Source organism: Myripristis murdjan, chromosome 18 (genome assembly GCF_902150065.1).
Source record: "Myripristis murdjan chromosome 18, fMyrMur1.1, whole genome shotgun sequence".
In the NCBI taxonomy this organism is placed as follows: Eukaryota; Metazoa; Chordata; class Actinopteri; order Holocentriformes; family Holocentridae; genus Myripristis; species Myripristis murdjan.
In genome coordinates, this window is record NC_043997.1 from 4,987,820 (window position 1) to 5,009,059 (window position 21,240).

Consider the following 21,240-nt stretch of genomic DNA (forward strand, 5'->3'; position numbering starts at 1 on the left):
GGTCCCAGAAAGCTTTTTTTTTTTTTTTTACCCAGCACATTCACTGAGTTTGTTAAGAATGATTCAGAAGTCTGTCATGGTATATTCTTCAAACTATGCAAAAATAAGTGAATGATACCCAAACGTTCACAAGTCAGTCAAACAGCGAGTCTGCAGTGACATTCAATAGCATTCAATATCTTGTCACCAAATTTTATTACTGTTGAAAACAATTTGGGTTTTTCATTGGAAAAGGAACAGGAACACACATTTATACAAAGAGAGCTGCACAGGGAGGTTTCTGCCTAGTAACAACATTCTTGTACAAGCTGCATTAAGGAGCATTGAAAATAATATGAAAAAAAAAAAAAAACAACAAGAAGTGTTGAAATTTGAATAGCGCCAGCACAATAAACAGTAAAAATCAAAACAACACCAGGATTTTCACTCACCGATCCTGGTGTATGTGGAAAAAACAATAAGGACAAATGAGTGATGTTACATTTCTACATCCTACCTCCTAAAGGAAAAGTCCCTGCTGGCAGTTTGCTTAGTCAGGGAGGAGGGGCCAACTTTGAGTGTTGTGTTTACAAACCACAGCTGATAAATCAGACTCATTCTGCCTTAAATATCAGATCAGAATCACATAACCAAAACACAAATATGAAGGACTGTATTAAGTGTAATAAAGTGACAACAGGTGCATGCTTTCGGAGCTGAAGTGCTTGACTTGCACTCCAACCTGTTATAGTAATGCTGTCTTTTGGCGGCATCTAGTGGCCATTAACTGGTACTATATTTGATTTTTTTTCTTTTTTCTTTTTTTTTTTCTCTCTCCCACCAAGGTCACTATGATGATATGGTACATAATGTAGAACTGTCAAATGGTTTCTAGCTATTTAGACACAACAACAACAAAAAAGATTGTAATACTTTCTTCTCTGTATCAAGAAAACGATAAGAGCTGACGCCCTGTAGCTGATCATTTACACAAACAGGAAGACTAACAAAACCTGAGGGCTGTTTCACAGACTCGGGTTCACTGAGTAACCCTGAGTTTGTTAGCCCCCAGTTAACAGAAAGCTGGGTTAGCAAACCTGAGGGCTGTTTCACAAAAGAAGAATGAAGAAATTCAGGATAACAGAACAAGGGAGGCTTGACCAAGTCTAGTCAGTCCATCCTGGCTTAGTGTGTTTTCCTGGTCTGGAGCCGGCTAGCTACCCAGAATAAACCTCCATGGTAACTTACATGCCGCTGCTTTTGTGAAACCCAGTCAAGGTGAAATTCAGCCAGGATACCTGAAAAATCCTGGCTTAATCCCCTATCTCGGTTTTATGAAACAGCCCTCTGCAGAGAAAATTTGGCAACCAGCTGTCAATGATTTGGCTGACATTCGTGTCCCTGAGGATTAGGAACAGTCATCTATTGGTCCAAAAAAGGGTCAGGAAACACAAATATTATGAGAAAAAATAAGTTTAGGGTTAGGGTTAGGGTTAGCCCTAAGTACAGGCTGTCCACAAAGTCTCTTTACAATGAGATATGTTATTCAGATTTGTTCTCTGTACTCAGTGGTTATCAAAGTTTTTAATCACATTGCATTTGTGTATTTCAGGTACCCTGTTGATGAAATAGGTTCCGTTAAATAAACTCCTAAAAATGGCTCCTCCTCAAGAAAAGGTGTCGTGGTTTATTGAAACAAAATCAAATATGCAGACTCAGCTACAAGGTTATGTTAAAGATATGGTGTATGGAACAAAGATACGGGACATCAACGACCTGAAGCAAAATATCACTGATGCCTTTGCCACCATTGATGAGGCTCTGCTGCAGCGAACATGGCAAGAAATCGAGTACCATCTTGATGTGCTTTGTGCATCTAATGGTGCCCATATAGAGGTGTATTAAATGAGCCAAACAAACTTCAATATCTACTCCTCATTTTGTCATATTTTCCACAGATTTGTGTATTCATTTGCTTTTGTAATAAATTTCTTAAATTGTAAAGAGACTTTATGGACACCCTGTATATAGGAAATGTGAACATACTTCCAAGACAACAGGCTCAACAAACTACTACGACTGCTGCTGCTACTACAGCTACTACAGGAAGGAGAACTGCTTGAGCTGCTGGTGCTGCTCCGAAGAGAACAGTCCTTCCTCTTTTTGTGGGCTCTGGCTCCTCTGGTCGGGGTGTCGCAGCTGTATGGAGAAAACATGACAGATTAAATATACATACTGTGTAAAATACACAGTATTGCCCCTTTTCCACCAAAAAACACCTGGTGCTAGTTCAGAGCTGGTGCTAGAGCCAGTGCTTAACTGGTGCCAACAAAGAATCGGTTTGCTTTTCCACCGGCCAACAGACAAGCGGAGCCAAGTCAGAGCCACGTCATTACGTCATCGTAAAACGTGATCACGTGGGTGTGCGAGACGCTCGCCTGGAATCACAACAACAAACATGGACGACCCACCATAGCGATGCAAATACTGCTCGTGTGTTTACAAGCCTACATTGCGGTCCAGAGGCGAAAAACGCAATTATTGCCGGCTACCCATCGTATTCGTGGCCAGAACGAGCGATGACTATGTTTAGCTTTACGTTTATAGCGATCGCTGCTCCCGTTTGAGTCTGTAAGTCCGCCCACCAATGACGCAGTGGGCCACGTCATTGGTTCTTTCTCTGGCTCCTGTTTAGCCCCTGCTCGGAGTCGGTGCTTGCCTAGCACCAGTTTGGAACCAGTTTGGCCCCTGCTTGGGCGGTGGAAAACCAAAAAACTGGTGCTAAGTCAGGCACCGGCTCCGAACCAGCCCTGGTGGAAAAGGGGTATATGTCCACTCAGCAGTGGTCGACGATCACTGGTAGAACATTTACTACACCAGTACTACAGAAACGTATCCATTTAACTATCTATACATATAGACGTTTCAGCTGCCCTCTAGTGGATTTATTGCTTAACATCCATTACAATGTGAAGGACGCATGTAGGCATGTTGGCAGTGACGGTTACATCATTTGAAACAGACATATTTATTTTTGTACATAAAGGGAGCATAAAATAACTTTATCAAGTAAACTTTATGACTCTGAAACCTCAAACACAGGTACTAAATTTTTCCAGCAAAACACTGAAAAGTGATTTTCATGCACTTTAAGGTTTTGTGTTTTTCTGCTTATCCAATTCCTTCTCACAAAACTATTTCATACATCACTCCACGTCTCTGATGTCTGGATTTGATGTGGTAAATGTGGTGCGATATCATCAATCTGAATTTACTGGCGTCTCCACAGTCTCATCTTATCTAACAGTGTGACAGTGATGTGTGAACTGCCCACACCTCCACAGCCACTACAGTGGTTTGGTGACAGGCCCAGCTCGCTGTAGAACTGTAGTTGTAGCCATGGTAACCGACATCCCACAGTAGTACTGCTAGGGATGGGGATCGAGAACAGGTTGCTGTTCTTGATGACACTGAAAACCTGTACAGTCTACTTTCCCCTTCAAAGAAAATTCACAAGAAGGGATCAATAAGGGAGTCTATAAAGAGTCGAATCAATAAGAATTCATAACAGTATTGATATCAATAAAATTTGATTAGTTTGACTGATTAATTTCCATCCCTAAGTACTACGGTAGTACGTGTGGTAACAGTACTGTCAAGCAGTGATTCAGAGGGACAGTTTGAGAGTTGCTCTGAGTTTTACTTACCAGTGACGTTGAGTGAAGTTTCTATGGTTTTAACTCTGTCACTGGTGATCATTCTGCACTCATAGCTGCCTGAATCGTTGGTCCTCAGGCTGGACAGATGAAGTCTGATGTTTCCTTTTCTCAGCTCGTCTTTGTCCACCTGAACTCGTCCTGTGAACTGCTCATGTTGAAAGTCTGGCTGCTCAACACCGCCCAGCAGATAATATATTTTCTTCACAGGCTCATTATCAGATACCCCTAATGATAACTGGATGTTGAGGTCGGTGAGGGGCATGATGGGAGTGAAGGTCCACTCCATGGTGATGTTACTGTTCTCCTCTGCCTGATAGACAGCCTGGCTCACATTCAGCTGTAATTCTCCTGCTGAGAGGTAAAGAGACACAGACAGACTGAAATGATTCCTGTGCACGACCATCATCTGATCTTCAACACTCTGCCTATGTGTCAGCCAGAGGTCGCGCCAGACTTTTTTGTTGTCTGTCATTTTGACTGACAGGGTCATAAAAATCCTGTCATAATCTATTTTTACCAGTCACTTTAATTTTTTAAATGATAAGGACATATTCAATAGCATTTCTTTTTCATTCATTTTTAATTAATATTCAGTCCAAAGTTAGCTGAACAGAAAATCCAAACCGTATCCATTCTGACACTCAACTGCCGTGACATTTTGTATGCGGCAAATTTCATCATATAACATATATACATTATTTGAAATATTAACTATCTTGTAACTATCTATTGCTACATTGCCCATTCTGCTCTATCCAAGCTCATCGCCATTTATTCTTATTAAGCCTGCAATTAAACTAAAACCGCCTTGATTTATTTTGCTTTTTATGGTTGTAGAATTGTCAGTGCAATGACTGAGTGCTTTTGCACACCATCGGAAAGCTCCGGTTCTCTGCTCTCAGAAACTGTCGGATTTTTCTTTGATCGCACCATTGGTTCAGGAGTTACGGTATGAGAAGCTCTTATTACAAACACGTGACACACCGGGGACTCTTCTGTGACTGGACGGTCAAAGTGTCAGTAGTCCTACGGAGTTACCGTAATGGTACTGTATATAGGCGCAAAGCTCCGTTTCTCCAGTTCCCGACATTTTTTTTAAGTTTCTGTGTGTCATAAACGGTCTAGGAGATAAAGATATGTAGAGTAGGCATGCTGAATCCTGTCGGCGCCGACATCATCGGTGTAAGAGACATCTTTGCTGTCTTCCCCGGGCTTCATGAACCTGTGGTCCATCCTGTGGGCTGCAGTGCGTCACTGAAGGCTCACTTTCGACGCCACATGGAGCGCCTGATTGTCAACACCCAAGTCCCGCCCCAGCCTTACTTCTGATTGGCTAGGAGGCCTATTGTTAGTGTGGCTGAGAACGAAAGCTGTGCTTCTATTGGATCCAGATAAATGTCTGTTAGATAAAGCTGGCCGAACCCTTATTTTTTTTTCCGCACTCACACCGGTACGCCGGAGATCTGGCACGGCGCCGGACTGCTATCAGCCCTGTTATTGCCACCAAGTGGTCAGGGGTGTGAATTGCAATCTGTCAAAATGACAGATGGCCTTCAGATTTTTCCGTCACCGTTTAAAAAAACCCGTCAATGACGGAAAATATTCGGTTAACGCGACCTCTGGTGTCAGCACACTGTGTGCCCGTCACTGACTCTGCCTGCTGGTGGTGCACACCTTGTTCAGGGTTCAGAGACTCAATGAAACTTGGTTTGTTGACAGTGAAAACCTGTACAGTCTACTTTCCTCACAAAGAAAATTCAAAGGAAGGGATCAATAAGGGAGTCTATGAAGAGTCGAATCAATAAGAATTGATAATGGCATTGATATCGATCAAATTTGATTAACTTGATTGATTAATTCCCATCCCTGAGTACTACAGTAGTACGTGTGGTAACAGTACTGTCCAGCAGTGATTCAGTGGTGCAGTTTGAGAGTTACTCTGAGTTCTACTTACCAGTGACGTAGAGTGAAGATATGGTGGAGCTGTATCCATCAGTGGTCCACACGGCACACTCATATCTGCCTGAGTCGTTGGTCGTCAGGCTGGACAGATGAAGTCTGATGTTTCCTTTTCTCAGCTCGTCTTTGTCCAACTGAACTCGTCCTTTGAACTGCTTGTGTTGATATTTTGGTAGCTGAACACCGTCTCGCAAAGTATATACAATGGGCCACGTTTTTGATACCCATAATGAAAACCAGATGCTGACATCTGTGAGGGGCATGGTGGGAGTGACGGTCCACTCCATGGTGATGTCACTGTTCTCCTCTGCCTGATAGACAGTCTGGGTCTCTTTCACCTGTAATTGTCCTGCTGAGAGGTAATGAGACACAGACAGACTGAAATGATTCCTGTGCACGACCATCATCTGATCTTCAACACTCTGCCTGTGTCAACTTTTTTCATGGAAACTTGTGGGCGTGTGAAGCCCTTTGACACTGGGCTTTAAATCAAGTTGAAGCTGAACTTTTTGGAGAGTTGTAGTGTCCCATGATGGTCTAAATCTCTTGCATTCTCTTGCTTTTGTAAATCTGCTGATAGCTGTATAACCAATAAGCTATATATCAGGGCAGTGCAGTCAGAATATGTGTGTTGTATGTTTTAGTTTGGCTGAAAATGTATTTTGTATTTTGTTTTTTTTTTGTGATCAAATATTTTATTTTATTTCTCCTTTTTTTTTTTTAAGAGTGTTACAACATGAAACACCAGTAGTATTTGTCTCTCCAAAAAAGACAAGAAAAGAGAAAAGAAGAGATTACGCATATATGCATAACATACATATTGTTAGGATGGCCGTGTAGCGGTTGCACAATGAACACATGAGACTTGAGACAGAGGTCAGGTGCAGACCAACCAGGTGTTTATTTCACCCAAAAAGACACAAAATAAAAAAAGGACATTCTCCCAGAGAACGGTGGACCACTGGCAGCATGTGGTCCTGGCAGCAACAGAGGTTGATCTAAAGAGGCGGCCTTATATACCCTGCCACTGACAATGAGCCGAGCCCTAACCACAGCACAGGGAGATCTCACCCTCACCCAACATTTAACTATATATACAAACAAACAACAGACACATTAAAATATATCTTACATCAACAAAATCAATTAATCTAAATGATCTGTGCTGTGCTACACCTTACACTAGATCAACTCCAAAAGTAAAGAATTAATCAAAACTCCAAACACCCCTACACTAATCACGACGTGGTCTCTCCTGGAACCTTTAAACTGGTGCTCAGACCTTGGGGACTCTTTTGGCCTGAACACCCTGCAGAGGAGAACAAAGGTAAGTGAATGCACAATCAAACAATCATACACACACAACGAGCACATAGCATTACTCAAAGTATCCACACTAAATGTATGTTTCTTTGTTTTACAGGTTGGCCTTCAATCATTGACCAAAAATCTAAACACCATAACAAACAGAAATTCAATAAAAATAATGTAATGCTTGGTGTTTGTATTTCATTTACCACTTACTCCAGAAAATGTAATATAGAATACACAACACTAAGTAATGAAGAGGGCCTTCATTACACATATGAACACCTTCACAATCACACGTATGTAAATGCATATGCACACATACGTACATATATAACTACACACATGCAATCACAACAGTAACAGTAATTGTCATTAACCTCACCGCCATCATTATCACTCCTACTATATGTGCGTGTGCACATAAATATATACATACACATGCACATATGCACAAACACATATTCATACACACATATCTAAACATGTACACGTGTAAAACGTGTCACTGGTTATTCCATGGGTATAATGTCTCCATGTTGTGGGTGAAGTGAAAATGAAAGAACAAGCAAACTAAAAAGAGATGGTGTTCCATGAGTACAAAAAAAAAAGAATCTTCATCTGTCATGTGATCGAGAGTACATTAATAAGATAAAATAAAAAAAAAAAACATAAATAAAAATAGAAATAAATAACCCAACCCCCCTCCCTGCCCCCAGGACCGTCAATCAACATCAACAACAGAAACAAAAACCAAAAAAAAAAGACATAAAAATAGCATAATCATTCAAAATTATAGTCGCTCCTTCAATTTCTCAGCTGCCGACAACCATAAACTAATGTTAGATTCTTCAACTCCTGCCACCCTAGCAGTGGATACCTCCAGGTAAATTATATCTAGGTATGTCATGATCCAGCTGCTTAAGGAAAGTTTATTGGGGTGTTTCCACCTTATGGCAAGCAACTTCTTGGCTGCCGTGAGGCCGGCAAGAATCAAGAGTCTTTGGAGTTGTCTAGGTGCCGACAGCTGAGATATATCGTTCAGGAGTAAAATAATTGGGAGTGCAGGTATAGTTAAAGAAAATATATCGGACAATTGAGAGGACACATTTCTCCAAAAACACGTGACGGGTGGGCATTCCCAAAACATGTGGAGGAATGTGCCAGGGACCCCAAGGGTGCATAAAGTACATTGCGGACCAGGCAGAAGACCCATCGTGTGCATTCTTCTAGGGGTCAAGTAGGCTCTGTGTGCATAATTCAGGTGTATTTGTTGGTGGTCTGGATTACGAGAAGATAAACAGATACTGTGCCAGACTGATCTCCAATTAAAATCAGGAACCAAGTCTGGGACATCTCTCCTCCATGTTTTATCTAGGGAAAGATCCTTATATAGGAGGACTCAAGTAGGAAGCCATAAAACTGAGAGACAAAACCCTTAGGTACTACTCTGTTGTTAAAAAATCTGTGAAATGGGTGATCTTTTAGTGTTTTGTCCCACGGTACCCCATAAGCCTTCAGAGCTGTTCTGAGCTGTAAATAAAAGAAGAAGGATGTACCAGGAAGATCGTACCAGCTTGTCAAATCTTGAAATGAACAGAGGCCACTGTCATTAAACATATCCCCTAAAATGTGGATACCCTTTTTCTCCCACTGAGGAAAACTAATAGGTGTCTGCCCTATGAGTAAATGACTGTTATTAAATATTGGGGTGTTAAGATGCCATTTTGTATAACATGTGTGATGAGAGGACCAAATCGTAGCCTACATTGCTTGATGGAAATGTTTGTATAGATGATGTCCTGGAGTCTCCATGGGGAAACTAGCTCCTCCTCTAGAGCCCGCCAGGATACCTCCATTTTAGGGTCAAACCAAGCAATTAAAGGTCTTAGTGAGAAGGACCAAAAGTATAATTTGAGATTAGGAATTGCCAAACCCCCATCCTGTTTTTTCCTTTGAGCAGTCGACATTTTTAGTCTGGGACGTTTACTGTTCCAGATAAATTTGGAAATTGCCAAGTGGAGTTTCTGCCAGTAGCCAGTGGACGGCGGTAAGAGAAGTGATGAACTAACAAAATTAACTCTTGGTAATATGTTCATTTTGATTATTGAAGCTCGGGCTTGCAACGTATTGGGTAGTCTCGACCATCTATTAAGGTCCTGAAGAACCTTATTAGATAAGTTGGAATAATTGTATTTCACAGTCTCGTTTAATGTGGGAAATATTTTGACACCAAGATATTTAAAATGCTCAACCATGGGAATGTCTGCAGGGAGAATGGTATTCCTAGCAGCCCCATTAATGGGTAAAAAAGCAGATTTTGGCCAGTTGATTTTAAAGCCTGACAGGCTGCCAAAGTCTTCTATCGCCTTGAGCAGATAATTTACAGATATCGAAGGGTTCCGCATAAGGACATCGTCCGCATAAAGGGCAATATGATGAAGAGTACTTTGTATGGGTATAGGAGAGATAGTCTGTTACTGTCTAATGAACTGTGCCAATGCTTCAAGAGAAAGCGCAAAAAGGCCTGGACTTAAAGGGCATCCCTGTCTAGATGATCTGGAGACAGGGAAAAGTGATGAACAAATCTTCCCAGTCATGACCATAGCTGATGGTGCTGCATATAGTACTTTGATCATGTGAACAAACCTCTCCCATAACATCCCAGTCCATAATCCCATTTTATTGAGTACAGCCCAAAGGTATGGCCACTCCAGCCTATCGAAGGCTTTCATTGCGTCCAAAGACATAATAGCTGTAGGTGTTTTCTCATCTTTACAGGCATCAATTACGTGTAATAAACGTCTAAGATTGTCATTGGCTAGGCGTCCTTTTGTAAAACCAGTTTGGTCACAATGGACCAAAAAGGGCATATATTTTTGTAATCGGAGGGCCAGGACCTTGGCATAAATTTTGAGGTCCGCACAGAGTAAACTAAAAGGTCTATAACTGCCACAGTCAGTTGGGTTTTTATCCTTTTTTAGCAGTAAGGAGATAGGGGCTGAATTAACATCCCTAGAAAAACTGCCCTGCTCTATTGAGTGTTGAATCATCAACAGTTAAAGGGGGCCCAAGAGATCCCAGAAAGTCAGGTATAACTCTGGTGGAATACCGTCCAGTCCTGGTGACTTTCCCCTCTGCATATCAAAAACTGCATTTTTAAGTTCATCTAAGGTGATGGGGGTCGCTAGCTGTACAGAATCTGCCTCTGTTAAATATGGTAACTCAATTTGACTAAGGAAGGCTTCAAATTTTGCATTATCGAGAGTGATTTCTGACCTATATAAGTCCTGAAAAAATGATCTAAAAGTATTGTTAATCTTTTTAGGATCTGTAGTTATCTCCCCCTGTTGGCTTCTGATAGAAGGGATATCTGCAAACCGCTCGTTACTACGAATTTTCATAGCCAATAAATGACTAGGTTTAGGACTGTGAAAATAATAATGTTGTCTTGTCCTGTGCATGAGAAACTCGGATTGCTGTCTAAGAATGGCATTGGTTTCTTTCTTAATTACTTTCATCCTCAGAGCTGTCTGTTCAGTGTACTTAGTTTGAAGTGAGGAGTCCAAGGCAGCATGGAGGTTCTCTAATTCTTCCAGTTTAGAGAGGCGCTCTTTCTGTAAATTGGATGCAAATAGTGTGGTGTAGCTCCTAATAAATCCCTTCACTGCGTCCCACAGTATTCTAGGATCTTCGACCGAATTTATATTTACCTCTATGAATTCTGAGAGCTTGTCCTTAAATTGTCTGCAAAAATTGTCATTTTTTAACAGGGTTGTATTAAACTGCCATCTGGGGGCACGACGGGAGAGTTTATACAATGAGGCTGTTAAAAGAATACCTTTATGATCAGACAGAGCTGTAGGTAACAGAGACAAACCAAAACTATCAAAAAGATGGGGGGAGGCAAATTGGTAGTCAATCCTAGAAAGTCTTGTGTCTAGCAGACACAAAAAAAGGAGAAAAAAAAAAAACAGGGCAAGTCCAAATGTATTTTGATGGTGTCCAATAAACTGAAGGTGTGAACTCACCACAGACAGAGGCTGCCAGGACAAAAAGCAGCAGGAAGCTGATCATCTCCTCCCTGTGGAAGCAGAGGACAGATAGACCAATTAATTGGTTGGCTAATATCCGACATTTTGAGAAAGTTGCACCGGCTGATATCTGTGGTCATGAGGCCGATAAACAAACAACAAAAAACATGTCTGCAGACAGGCAGGCATCTGCAGGCAGCCTGTCAGTGTGGCTGCTGCTGTCCCCCTTTCTCTTTGCCATTTCACTGAAGTGTTGAATTTTATTAGATGCAAAAACAAATAATCCAAAAAAGAGCAGAAAACAAAACATATACATTGGCCATCGGCCACCTCGCTCTCTAAATGTTGGCATTGAAAAAGCCACAGGGGTGGAGCAGCTCAGTGAACCCTGTTCAGTGGATGAATAGTGGGGAAACGAGCTTTAGATGCATTTCCTTCATTACATCTCTGGATGGTTTGAAACGCATATGAATATACATTTATGTGTTTGCTGCTGTCATGGATGGAGGTGGTGGATGGACCCAAACAGGAACACGGAGGCACGGAGCTCAGCAAACAACAAAATATTTCATAAACTCACAGGGAAGACATGATAGGAAAGACAAGACAAAACAATGGACAGACAAGGAAGAGCACTGAAAACAGGACTTCAATCCACAAGAACTAAAGAGCAAAAGGGACACACCTGGGGAAGGGGCTGGAGCACAAGACAGGAGAACACAGAGGAGAGGCAGAGGGAAACTCTGGGAGGGATCAGAACAACCAGAGCTGAAACACAAGACAGGACAGGTGAGGAACTGGGAGGGGCAAACAAGACTCAGGTGAAATCACTGAAAGGAACCAGGCAACGGAAACACCCAGAAAAACAGATACAAGAGACCAACCAAAACACAAGAAACACAAAACCATGACAGCTACATTTGAACACACCACATGTTAAGACACGTTTCCATGCTCTTGAGCGCTGGCTAACTCAAACTGTCTCATGTTGTGGAGCCCCAAGTTGTCCGTCATTAAGTCCCGGACCCCCACTCCGTCAGCTCTCTGATGTCTTGGGTTTGTTCAGACGCCTTCCACAAACCACAGACAGCGGTTACTGTGAGTTACAGGGAAGTTTTCTAAAATTTGCACAGGACCCCCTGGAGGACTATCAAGGACCCCTTGTGGGTCCCGGACCCCATTTTGAAAACTCCTGGTCTAACTAAGCAGTAACTAGGACTATCAGGGAGATCCCCCTCATACCCCTCCATGTGAGAGAGGGGACAAATCATCCACATGGTTTATTAGTTTAGACAAGCATTGACATGCAACGACAACAGAGCAAGAAGAACTCGTTCCTGGCAGTTTCGATTTCAATCAAGGCACACACACACACACACACACACACACACACACAAACACACGCAGTTAGATCAGTCCCTTAATACCTGCAGTTATATATCACATGCATGCACATGCATCAATCAATCAATCAATCAATCAGTTAAACTTTATTTACAGAGCACTTTTCATAAAAAAGGAGCAGGACAAAGTGCTTTACATAAAAACAATACAACAAACAATGGACATAAGATGTATCCCTCCTTCTCCCACACATAAATAGACACACACACACACGCACACACACACACACACACACACACACACACACTCAGACACACATACAGACAAATTTAAAAACACTGAGGAATTAAGAACACTGAGGAAACGCTCTCCTACACTCGCAACTTTGAAGTGAGGAAACACCAGAGAGAAGATAATTGATACTTAGAGATAAGATGACTGTATAGATTAAAATTCAGTAAATATCTAAAAAATAAAAGTAATAAAATAAATAAAATTCAGTTAAAGGCCAGTCTAAAAAAGCAAAATAAATAAGTAAATAATAAAATAAATAAAATTCAGTTAAGAACCAGAATAAAAGTTTAAAAATAATAAATAAATAAAATGTAGTAAAATAAAATTTCATTAAAAGCCAGACTAAAAAGGTAGGTCTTGAGTTTGCTTTTAAAAATGTCCACATTCTCTGTTTTCCTCAGGTCCTCAGGCAAACTGTTCCACAAACGTGGGCTGTAATGGTAAAAGGAGGCCTCACCACATGTTCTGGTTCAAACTTTTGGATGAAAGAGAGAAAGATGTGAACAAGAAGTAACTTTTTCAAACATTTTCAAACCTCTATCTACAGTTTTTTTGGAGACAGGCCGCTGTGTTGCACACTTACCTTCAGCCTCAGCAGCAGAAACGTGTCAGGGAAGTTTGATGATGAAAAAGTGTCGCCGACCTCCTTAAAGTCCAGATGCCAACATCTGTGGCGTCAAAACAAAAACCTTGAAAATAAAGCAGAGTGTGTGGAAGCAACGATGCTGCTTTCTCTCCTTCATCCACTTCCTCCTTTGCAGTGGGCACGTCTCAGAATTTTTTTTTTCTTTTTGGCTGTGACTCATCAGAGCCCTAACTGTTTCTTTTGTGTCTTTTTTTCCTGATGGCATGCCATGTAACCAAACAGAAAACAACAAGAGCCCAGAAACAGAGCAGCAGCAAAACGACACACTGCAGTGAAACCTCAGCACAGCTTTGAAAAGAAAACCAAAGTGTGACACAGAAGTTCATCTGGTCTCATGTTCAGGGTTCAAATCTGGTTTCTGATTCCAAAAGTGAAGAAAACTAATCTCCAGTGCAGGCTCACTTGATTTATTTATTTATTTATTTTGTGCTGAAATGAGGCAGAATAAGGTGCCGGAAAATCAAGAAAATGACACTTGATACAGGAAAACAAGTGGGATTATCTCATCCAGCTGGTAGATCTTCTGTTTTTCTTTCTTCCCTCCTTTTTTTTCTTTCTTGGTTTCTTTTGCCTCACTTGGTGAAAACAAGATTGAGGCCTGAGGGGGAAACTGTTTGGGTCTGAGGATAAGACTTGAATCAGGATTACGTTTGTTCGTGTGTGAGTGAAACAGACTCTGATGTTGGACCAGAGGGCCCGGCTCCCAGTCTGCGTTCTAGTTGATCCCAAAGGTGTTGGATGGGGTTGAGGTCGGGGCTCTGTGCGGGCCGCTCAACTTCTTCCACACCAAACTCAGCCGGCCACGCCTTTATGGAGCTGCTCTGTGCACTGGGGCTCAGTCATGCTGGGACAGGAAAGGGCCTTCCTTCCCCAAACTGGTCCCACAGAAAGAAGAGGCAATTCACAGTTGTTGTTTTTTTTTTTCATTTTATTCAGAGAGAGTGAAGTGAGTGTTTTTCATTTTCACAGTAAACATTTTTCAGAAATTCAGAACACATCAAAATTCAAAAACATCAGTAGTGAGGTCAGTCTTACATGAATTGCACTAAATTGCTGTTAAAAAAATTAGAAAATAAGAAAACCTTCAGTATTGAGCATAGAAAATAACAATAATAAACACTGAAAATAAAAATGTCACTCATTAAAAAATTACATTCATCCAGGAGCAATATTGTTGCTCTCAGTAGTGTGACGTCAAGTTCATGGATTGACACATAACACATGATCATACACAGCAAAACAAAAGCTTATATGACAACATGTCAGAAGTAAATCCAGCAGCCGCTCAGATAACGGCGCCAACAGGCCACTGTTTGAGTCTGTGCACACTCTGTTACATATGGCTACTGGAGAATGTCGAGAACACATAAATACATAAAGTGACGTAATTCAAGGCAACCGTCACTAACTGCAGAACAGGTTGCATGTAAACTTGATACATTAATGAAAAATTAATAAAAAAACACACCGGGTGGCCAATTCATTCGGTCCACCGGGTCACTAATGAGGCAAAGCTGCCACGTTTGGATAGAACCATGTCAACCAAAAGGATAATGTAATACAAATGTAATAAATATGAACAACCAAACATAAATATACAGTATACATTAAGACATACCGAACTATGCCTAGCTCTGTTAGCAGCTTCAAATGACTTCTTTTTTTTAAACCGTTTTTTTTAATTTTATTTTTTTTTTACATATTTTACTGTTTTAATATCCTCTGCACTATATGTGTATGACCTCTGTTTTGATTTTTTTTAAAACATTACAGGCTTAAAAATCAAGACAACAACAACAATAACAGCAATAACAAAAATTAATAAGTACAGCTTCGTATAAAAAATGTGTTTGTGTGTGTGCAGAGACCCTGCCCTTAGCAGCAGCCTTTGGGCAGTGAGTGTGTAGCCAGCCAATCACAGTGCAGCGTGGTGCCAGATCAACACCACATCCAATAGGACATCTGTGCTTATTCTCATTCATCCAGGTCAGAAGCAACTCATGGAAACCGAATCAGGTCACCTGGACTTAGTTACATGTTGAGAGGACGTTTGGCCTCTTATCCAAGTGGCTTCATCAGTTCATGCTGTTCACTAGACTGGACTCCCAATCTAACTAACTGGTGGGGAGCTCAGCCATTTAACCTCAGTGGGTGTGATATAACTAAGTCTGATTCAATTTCCATGAAATATCCAATAGAAAGCTATGGAAATAAAAGATGCAGACAGTGGCCAAAAAAAAAAAAAAAAATGGTTATATGGTGAGGCAAAGCGGCGAGTGGACAAAGCCCTGAGTGTGAGGACGAGGTAGGCGGACCTTTTCTTTTTTCCCTAGGATGGTGATGTTAAATTTTTAGTTCCTACAGGAAAACTCACTGGCGGTGGTTAGCTTAGCCAGGGAAGACTGGCCAACTTTGGATGTTGCTTAAAAACCACAACCATCTAATGGCCCTTTTCCATTAGTATCTACTCGGCTCGACTCGGCTCGACTCTACTCGCCTCGACACGGTTTAGGTGGTTTTCCATTACAATTGAGTAGCACCTCGCCGTGGGTGGAGTCGTCATAGCAAGGCGGCGCACCGTCCAGCTCCCTCTGGATTCTTTGGGCCGCCACCAAGCTCAGAAAAGTCTCCACGTCTTTATTTGACCGCGGTCGCGGTTTGCTTGCCATTTTCCGACTTTGACAACTTCACTGACGATCAATGCGCACGGCTGCTGTTGCCGTTTTTTTTTTTTTGTTTTTTTTTAAATGTCGGGTTTTGTTTTCGTGCAGGAGTCGCTCTCGTCACTCCCTGTCCAATCAGTTGCCTGCACGGCGTTTACGTCACATTTTCGGCTCGACTCAGCTCGCTTGGAACCCCGGCTGAGTAGGTGCTAAAATGGGACCTGCTAGCAGGTACTACGACCTAATGGAAAAGCTCTTAAACCGAGTAGAGTCGAGCCGAGTCGAGCTGAGTAGGTACTAGTGGAAAAGGGGCAATAGTAAACCTGACAAAGCGTCTTATGCCCCTTTTCCAAAGGGGCATTATGCCCATATTGACAAAATGAAACTATCCCATGAAAAGGGAAGAACCGCACAAACTGCATATCGATGGTCAAGCACGGCATGTTTTTTTTTTTTTTTTTTTTTTTTTTTTTTTTTTATTATTACTTTTTAATAGATTTTCAAAAAATAGTTTTAACCCTCCTATTATGTTTGGGGTCAATTTGACCCCAGCCAATGTTTAACATCTCTGAATAATAATTTTTTTTGGCTTCATATTTAATGAGTGTTCCTAATGTAATGGGTACTACCGGGTAAACATGAAATTCACATGATGATATGTTTTCAATGTCCTATACACACTTTGTAACACATTGATTATAAATAACAGAAATCTGTACTTAGAAATAATATAAAGCCATTAAAACACCAAACATAAATATTTCTTTCCAATTTTAGAACAATCAGTGAGATTTTATGGTGATTTGCATATTTTTCCAAAATGGCATAATAGGAATACTGGATGTATAAGTGGTGCGGGGGGAGTTAAGTTTTATTTAAAGGGCTATTTAGGTCGTCAACAAAGACATAAAGTACCTGACACATAAACTTTGGTAACAATTTTAGTTATAATAATTTTGTGGAGGTTTAAACTGCTGGGGTCAAATTGACCCCAAACATAAAAGATTAAATTTGAGTTTAATTTGAACATAATAGCAGAGTTAATAGACCTTTTCACTCACTTCACTTACTCTCGTCTAGTAAATAAACTGAACATTATGAATTTTGTTAAAATATAGAATTCATGGCAGAGCTGCTGACCTGAACTGCATCAGATTGTACATGTGAAGCTAAGAAAATGTACACTGAGTGTGTAGATATGACATAGCTAGGCTTATATATATTTATGCTTGGATGTTCATATTCATTAAAGAGCATATTGCAGGTTAAATTTTTTACAAAATTTATACGTAACATTGTGTGAAAATGACCATGTGAAAGGTTAATGCAGGATTTCATATGTTTTACAAGATATTAGGGCACGTATTTAGAGGAAAAAGTGGCCGTTTTGAGCAAAGCTCCTAAAAACGCTCTTTTTTTCAACATCGCGTCATATGACGTAACAAGAGGGAGTCGGTCTCCTCAGCTCTGCTCCAGCTCAGTGCGCAGTAGTAGGTGGTAGTGAGTCTGAGCGGTCTTGGTCTAATGAGTTGGTCTGTTTTCAGTAGTTTTACATAGCATTCATTTATCATCATCATGGTAAATTATTGTGTTTGTGCTAGCTGCACAAACTCCAACCTGTCAGGACGTCGACTCCACCGTTTTCGAGGAGAGAAACTCAGTGCGACCATAAATGACAGCAAAACACAGTAGACGCTCACACTGAGCCTAAATGAAACAAGTTCACATAAATTAGATAAATAACATAAATAAACACGCCCTATTGCGTTTTGCTGTCATTTATGATTGAGCTGAGTTTCTCTCCTCTCCTCTGTTTGACCGCGGGCAGAGCTGAGCTCCGTGTGTCTCCACTGAGCGGAGCAGAGCAGAGACAGTGAACCGGGTTGGGTTGACAACAACTACACTCGTTACTTTACTGTAAAGGGCTGCTCACACAGGGCAGTCACATTACCTAAAGCGATCGCCCCGGGAATGCACGTCATCACGTTGAAAAACGACAACAGGCATGGTCCGATGTCATCATAAATCAATATAGTTCAAATACATTCATCATGTCTTCCTTTTAGCTAAAAGACGTTTTTGTTTCTCTTAATCAGACATGGGATGTTTATTTACCTTGACAGTTTCGGAGGTAACTTCCTCCTTCTTCAGAAAGCGTCCGACTGACAGCCGGAGCGGCACCTGTCAGATCCGGCAGACCGGGTGCCGCGGACCGGGGGAGCGCGGTGCCGGAGCGGCATGTCAGCTGGCTGCTACTTTAAACCGGGTGGCGGCGCACACCGGCCGGCCCACCTGATGTCAGCCGGCACCGCGCCCACCGGGTCAGGTCTGCCGGATCTGACAGGTGCGCGGCGCACAGAGACTACCATAACAACTTTTGTTTATACGCGGTTGCAGCAGCACGACAGCGACAGACAACAAGGCGGGGGCTTTAAAATCAGTTTATCGTTTATCAGGAAGCTGTTTATCTCTCTCTCTCTCTCCTGCGGTACCAGTAAAGCACTATACGACGCAGTGCGGAGTTATATGATGCAGTGTGAAAAACGACTGATAGAAGCTCAGTAGTTTCCGTTATAGGTAAGTATCAATACTCCTGCTAGACGATCGTTACTAGTTATTGCCTGATACGTGATAGCAAACTTTACAGTGTTGTGATGTGAACACAGTGTTAGATAACGCTTGCTAACGTTCATAGATAAATGCTTATATATCTACAAGCTAACCCTGGTCACTGACCAACACACCTGCCCAGTGCCCAGTCCTCCCCTGGTTCTCCTCGCACCGCAGCTGAATCTCTCTGTCCGTTATTTCTTCTGACTCTGGTCTGTTCCTGGTCTCTTTGACGCCTAACAGGCTCGTAATTATAAGGCTGTGCTCCGTCATATTGATATGAATACACATTCACAGCCTCTTCAGTGTCACAACTAGCATTAAGATCCATTATATTCCTGTTGTTCAAACTGACCGCACTCCCTCTTCCTACGTCACTTCCGGTTTAGCTTTTTCAGATGCGGAAGTAAAATTCTGCCACAAAAACAACTCCAGAGGTCACTGTAGAATATATAAATGCATATTTCAATGAAAATTCAGTTCCCACATCATTTTCCTACACATTGATTCACTGGGGTCTCCAACCTGCAATATGCTCTTTAAATTATCCATTTGATTGACGTGGTTCTATCAAAAAACTGCTAATCTATCAGATTAGCCTCACAAATTCATCTAGAGCTAGAAATTTTTCTGGCCCCAATTTGACCCTGTTGTGGACTCATTTGCCACAGTTTTTTTTTTCTTTCCTCCATAATGTGGGAACTATTTCAATGAAAAGATGCAAAAGTTTATTGTTGTTGTTATGTGATACAGCCAAAAATATGGTTAATATACATGAAATAAACTAAAAAAATAGTAAAGTTAAGTTCGGGCCCGAATATAATCGTGTCAAGGCCAGTCTGAACTTTTTCTCAACTGGTCTGGGAAGACACAATGGTTTTCAATGGAAAGTGCCAATGACACCATTGTTTTACGCCCGGAAAATACTCCAAAAAAGGATAGATAGAGGGTTGTTCCTCTGCTCTGTTGTCAAAGCTGGGAGGACAACGGGACTACGCGTTGTAAAAATTTTTTTTAACAACCTGACAGACATCTTGAAAACTTGTAATAACAAAGAACTCATCCTCATGGGTGATCTTAACTTTGATTGGCTCGACAAGTCCCGCCGCAAAAAATTGAAGGTTCTGGCTGATAAGTACCAGCTGACCCAGATAATTAAAAATCCTACAAGAATCACAAAATCCTCCAAGACACTACTGGACTTAATTTTTACTAACAGAGTTGATCGTGTCTCTAAAAGCTACAATCTTATTACAGGTATTTCTGATCATAACCTGACTTTAGTGTCACGACAGCTAAGCAAAATGAGGTACAGGGCACAGAATGGAGTGAAAGAGGATGCATTAACATCATTTATCCCTAAGAAGGATTTTGAGTGCATAGTAAATGAACTAAAACTGATGAGTTGGGATAGAGTGATTAATGGTGTTTGCTGTGAACAGACCTGTAAAGAGTTTCTAACAGTACTTTCAGAACTTCTGCTTGAATTTACAAAAACAAAACCTTTTAAGCATAGAAGAAGACAGGCTCTGCCATGGTTCACCGAGGAGCTAGGACAGTTAATAAAAAACAGGGATATGGCACTCAAAAAATCTTTGAAAACTGGACGAGAAACTGACAGACTAGCCTTTAAAAGCCTCCGAAACAAAGTGACCAGGCAGCTCAGGGCAGCTAAAGCCAACTTCTTTTTAGATGTTATACAACAAGCAAAGGGAAACAACAAGATAATCTGGAACTGCATGGACAAATTATCTGGCAAGGCACAACATAAAAGCAGCCCACTAGAGCTCAGAGTAACTAGTCACAATACAATCAATGATAGCCTTGAGGTGGCAAATGTTTTTAATGCTTATTATATTAGTTCTGTGTCTGAGCTGGGTAGATCATTCTCAAACACCCATCTATGTACAGTGCCTAGAGCTCAAGCATCTGACAAGTCTGTGTTGTATTTTTCCCATGTAAATGAAACAATTGTAACAAAAATCCTTGCTTCTCTCTCAAATTCCAAAGCTAAGGATATTTGGGGACTTGACCCAGTGTTTCTTAAGAAACATAAAGACACACTCACCCTGCCTCTAATGCACATCACCAACTTGTCATTAGATCAGTGTGTGTTTCCATCAGCCCTTAAGTCAGCCATTGTAACCCCAGTTTTTAAGTCAGGTGACCGACAGGAAGTGACTAACTACAGGCCGATCAGTATACTTCCTGCTATCTCTAAGCTACTTGAAAAAGTAGTTGTAGAGCAGCTGAAGTTTCATATTGACAAAGAAAAATTACTACATCCCATGCAATTTGGTTTCCGCGAAAACCATTCCACCGAAACGGCCTGTTGTTACTTCCTTGAAGTCATCAGGGAAAAGCTTGACAAAGGAGGCGTAGTAGGAGCTGTCTTCCTGGATTTACGCAAGGCGTTTGACACTGTGAGTCACTCTGTCCTCCTCTCCAAGTTAGCCAACTTCAAACTCTCTGTTAACATCCTCAAATGGCTGCAATCTTATCTGGCTGATCGTTCCCAGTGCGTTAAAATCAAAGACAAACTCTCTACTTTCCAACCCTGTACTATGGGAGTCCCCCAAGGATCAATTCTCGGTCCTCTTTTGTTTTGTATATACATCAATGACCTCCCCACAGTCTGTACTAATGTAAAAACACTAATGTATGCAGATGACACAGTCCTATTT